Consider the following 5,488-nt stretch of genomic DNA (forward strand, 5'->3'; position numbering starts at 1 on the left):
AAGTCAGCACTCTCTTCTGGCAGTCCCGGCCTCCAGTCAGGACAGAACCAAGGACATTTCCAGGACTAGAATTAGAGCTACTCAGCCAAGCACGGTGGTTCACTGAATATGCATTTAGAGGTTGGCCAAGATACAGCCAGTGGGACTCTGGTGTACCAGGGATCCATGCATAAGACTTTACAGCAACTGCCTGTGGTAATGGAAAACTTCCACCTTGTAAAGGCAATGTCTTGAGTATCAGATCCACCTCTGTGTGGCAGTGAATGAAACCGGTGCCCTTTGGGGTGTCCCTCTTTATAGCTTCCAACATGAAGAGGTTCTGCTAGATGACCTGTGAGGTGCCTTCTGGGTCTCACACCTGAATTTAGTAAATGTATGAACTAAGCAATAACGAAAGGCCCTGAATGCTCATATCTCTCCTGGGCTCACGTGTTGAAACTGAATCACCACTGTGATGGTAGCACAAGAGCTAGGAGTCATAAGAGCCAGTGGGTGACGTGGTTGTCCTTATGACAGAATCCCCAGAAACCTGTCTTGTCCTTTCTGCCTTGAGAGAACACAATGAGAAAGATGGCATCTATGAGCTAGGAAGAGGGCCGGTGCTAGACCCTGAGTCTCTGGTACCCTGAGAAGTGTAAGAGCTCGTAGTCTCCCAATGCAGCAATTGCTTCTATGAGCAAAAGATTTTAACTAGGATGTGGTGTGATCTGCTTGTGTGTCATAGGCAAGGTGACAGCAGAAGAGGGGAGAACGGCAAAGGCGAGGCCGTGAGAATGAGCTGAAGGGACTGGAGACATCTCTCCTGCAGTGCTTGTTGCTCTTGCAGAGGACCTGAGTTCCATTCCCAACAGCTCGCAGCGCCCTCTTCTGGCCTCTGTGGGCATCTGCATAGACATATGTTTATAAACAGACACGTACAGAGAGACACATAGATAAAAAATAAAATAAATATTAAAAACAAAGAGAGAAAATAAAGTTGAGCTATATCATATCTTCTTAGAGGGAAAAAAAAATGAGTTCACTTTCATTAAAGGATGACTGGCCTGGTCATTTATTAGTGGGATTCTACCATATAAACATGGTCTTTTAAAAAGCCAGGATGAGACCACATACCTTTAATCCTAATACTCCAAAGGCAGAGGCAGGAGGATCTCCGTGAGTTTGAGGCCAGCCTGGTCTATTTAAGGTTTTCAGATCAGTGCTATATATTGAGAACCTGTCTCAAAAGAAAAAAAAAAAGCCAGGACGGGGTCAATAAGGTAGCTCAGTGGGAAAAACACTTGCTGTGCAAACCTAATAACCCGAGTTCAACCCCCAGAACCCAAGGAAGGAGAGAACTAACTGACTCTGCAATGGTATCCCTTGGCTTCCGCAAACCATACAGCACACATGTGCATCGGCACACACACATATTCTACACACAATAAAATTATTCTAAACTTACAAAAATCTTGCCATAAGAGCCATTACAAATCAAACCAGTATCCTGACTCTAGTTCCCCAAATATGACCAGAATGAGGAGATAAGCTTCGTCCCTTACTCTGAACGGAGAAGGGAGCTGTGACGTAGCTGAAGGTACTTGGCACTCGGGACCGGAAGAAGCCATCCTTCATTCCCTGTACTTGTAACGTGCGAGCCTAATGAAGGACCATGCTCCAGCATCTGAAACCAAATTCCCTCAATGTCTGGTGTCAAGCAACTTGTTATTTTAAGTGGTTTAGACAGACATTTGCATACACAAGCGAGCACATTCCTTAACTAAAGCCCATTTTATAGCCCCACTTATCCCTGGAGGTGATAAACAGTGGCAGATGCAGAATTGCGTACGTCAAGGGTTCTCAGTGTGGGCACCTATATACAGACCAATAAGAAAAGAGACACTTGTTAGGGATAATGGCTGCCCTTCCACTCCACTTACCTCTTATGAATTATTTCAGCTCTCGACTTGAAATCAAGAAAAGCTTATCATATTTCCTAACTCAGGCTATCAGTAAGTACCAGGAGAGCTAATATTCATGGCAACTATGCCAATGTGCTGGAGCCAAGGCACTGCTCTGCTGCAGTAATAGAAGTAAAAGATTCTATTTGTGCTCTTTTGTCCCACACCTGTTAAAGACATTTCGTCCATCTATCCATCCATCCAGTAGGTCAGTCAGTAAAGGATTTTTGTTTGTTTGTTTGGTGGCTGGCTGTGTGGTGTATGTACCTGTGTCAATCTGAGTATGATCACCCATGGGCTCAAGGAGGTCAAAAGAGGAACAACAGGGGTCTTCCTCTAAAATTCCCCCATATCATTCCCTTGAGAGGGGTTTTCTTGCTGAACCTGGAGCGAGACTGGCAGCTAGTGAACCCCAGCTATCCTGAGTCTGTCCACCACAACACTGGACTTACAGGCACATATGCCGTGCCTGACTTTTTACACGAGTGCTTGAAGTCTGAACTTGGGTATTGTAAGCGAGGGCTCTTATCTACTGCGCCATCTCTCCAGCCCTCGGTTAAGGCTCCATCCATGCCTGTGTTTTAAATATCAACAGTGGGATTTAGTGTGAAGTATAATCTTATCCTCCAATGGCTCACAAGTAGCTGAAAAGTTGGACTTTTTTTTTTTTTTCCAAGACAGGGTTTTTATGTGTAGCCCTAGCTATCCTGGAACTTACTTTGCAGACCAGGCTGACCTCGAACTCACATAGATATGCCTTCCTTTGCCTCCTGGTTGGTGAGGCTAAAGATGTGTGCCACCAACCCCACTGAAAACTTGAACTTCTCAATGATGATTTAAAAAAAAAAAGATCTCATTCGCATTGCATTGATCTCCATCTCTTCTCAGTTCTAAGGGACAGCAGAAACTCTGAAGCCGAAATGTGCAGGCCTTGAATACCAGCTGGGCCATGCCAAGTGTCAACCCTTGGCAAGTTATCTTTGACTACAAGAAGCTTCAAGTTTCTTGTCAAGTTAAAATCACAAACGAACCCACCTCATGTCACTGTGGTGAATAGTAAGTAAAGTTTGTGAAGGGCCTGGATTAAACCCTGCAGCGGTGAAGGGCTCCATTGGTTTTTACTTTTCTTGTCATAAATACCTAATTGTTAAGCTTAGGGATCATGTTTTTCTATGCTGACATGGGCAGGGCAACACTCTTAGTGAGAGAGAGATTCACAGGTAGATATAGTCTACAAGGTTGATAGGAGCTGAATATAGATAAACTATAAGCAAACGGATGTTCTCCAGTCTGTAGTCCAACTGTAGGAAGTCTGCCAGCTACCTATGGCCACATAGCATGGCCACTCATAGGTTGGACCAGTATGCATCTGTTACTCGCGGTTCATGTGGATTAGGGATCCGAGTGTGGTTTAGCTACTGCCTGTGCCTTGGGTTCCTCACAGACTACAGCTGTAGTGTTTTTGATATGGTAGCCAAAGAGACTACATCATTTATTTTTGTTTCCTATTCTGCTTCTCTGATCCCCTTAGCCAGATTTGCCTAGCTTGCTTGGTATATTATAGGAACACAAAAAGTCTATTTAAAGTCTCTCTTGGGGGCCCCGCCCACAAGAGATAATGCCACGTGTCACTAGGAATCTGACTTTAAAGAAAGGATTCAAGATTTTGCTTATTTGCTAACAAAGCAATAACAGGATCCATCCTGGTGGCATTTTGCAGCTTTAAAAAAAAAATAATTAGAAGTATGTCTTATCTTTACTTTATATAAAGTTTTACATAATAATCTAATTTTCCTAAATGTAAAAACATATATGGGAAGGGGCTGGAGAGATGGCTCCGTGGTTAAGAGCATTGCCTGCTCTTCCAAAGATCCTGAGTTCAATTCCCGGCAACCACATGGTGGCTCACAACCATCTGTAATGAGGTCTGGTGCCCTCTTCTGGCCTGCAGGCATACATGCAGAAAGAATATTGTATACATGATAGATAAATAAATAAATATTAAAAAAACGTATATGGGAATATTTCATTAGTACTCTAAGATAAACCATGAGCAAAGGAGTCTTTGCACACACTACTGGCATTCTTTATCTGTCTCATCAGTTACTGAAACTTTCACATTTGGAAGGCTGTCTTAGTAGGGACAGGAGAGATGGCTCAGCAGTTAAGAGCACTCACTGCTCTCGAAGAGAACAGGAATTCAGTCCCCAGCACTCACATCAGGGTGCCCACAACTGCCTGTAACTCCAGTGCAGGGGATGTGATGTCCTCTTCTGGCCTCTGTGGGCACTGCACTGATGTGATACATGCCCCCTCATTCAGGCATTCTCACATTCGCATACATATAAAGAATAAATACATTTTAAGTAGGTCTTAGGGTACAGGTGGAAAGGGACACTGGCGTCTGAGAATACAGAAGAAAGAGTGAATACAAAAACTGTCACTGGGCAGAGGTACAGGCCCAGAGCACCACATATCCAGCATCAAGGTCTGTCATCTCCCAGCTATACAACCTCGCCTGATCACTGCTGTCACTCACAGGGAATGCAGGGCAAGCTGATGAGAATGCATCTTGGGACATGCGCAGAAATCAGTTAGCTCTCTATTTTGGTGCAAACTGAAAATGGATTGCTTCCAGATTGCGACTCCCCTGGTAGGTATTACCGAGACCAATGAAAAGAAATCATTTCAACAGAGCTTCAGGCTTGGCCCAACCACCCACTTTGTATGGAGAAGGAAGTGGCCCAGGTAAGACAATGGAGAGACTTGGGGATAGGGGTGGGTGACTGCACTGATCTGTCCTGGGACCAATGGAAGATGGAGAAAGGAGATGCATATGGGGAAATACCCCTAGGAGTGAGCACAATAGGAGTGCTAGACACTGCACAATAATCCCTGCCCAAGAGCGTTCACTGCACAAAGGTGCTCAGCAATTGGTAGGATGGCTCTGCTGAGAAGAGCTGGCCTTCCTCGGTGACTCCTCACACAACCCAGGAGTAGCAGCTACAGTGATAGAAACGGAGACAGTACCTAAACACACAACATGAGCGTCTTCTTCTTTTTTTTTTTTTTTTTTTTTTTGGTTTTTTGAGACAGGGTTTCTCTGTAGCTTTGGTGCCTATCCCGGAACTAGCTCTTGTAGACCAGGCTGGCCTCGAACACCCAGAGATCCGCCTGCCTCTGTCTCCCGAGTGCTGGGATTAAAGGCGTGCGCCACCACCGCCCCGCTCATGAGCTTCTTCTTGCCACACCGATTTAGACACTATCCTCCTGAATACCAGTGCCAAACTACTAGCAGAAACTGACTGTAATCTGTAGCGTAGTGCCATACCTTGACTAACTAACTAACTAACTAACTAACTAACTAACTAACTAACTCTAATCTGTAGTGTAGTGCCATACCTTGACGGAAAACAAACAGAAACTTAATGGCAAGTTGATTATATAGGACCCCATTCATTCCAGAAAGGGGTGCATTTTTCTGACTGGACTGAACCAACTCTACATTTAGATAGGCCTTTTCTCCTACAGCATCTTGATAAGGTCCC

Source organism: Chionomys nivalis, chromosome 10 (genome assembly GCF_950005125.1).
Source record: "Chionomys nivalis chromosome 10, mChiNiv1.1, whole genome shotgun sequence".
Classification (NCBI taxonomy): Eukaryota; Metazoa; Chordata; class Mammalia; order Rodentia; family Cricetidae; genus Chionomys; species Chionomys nivalis.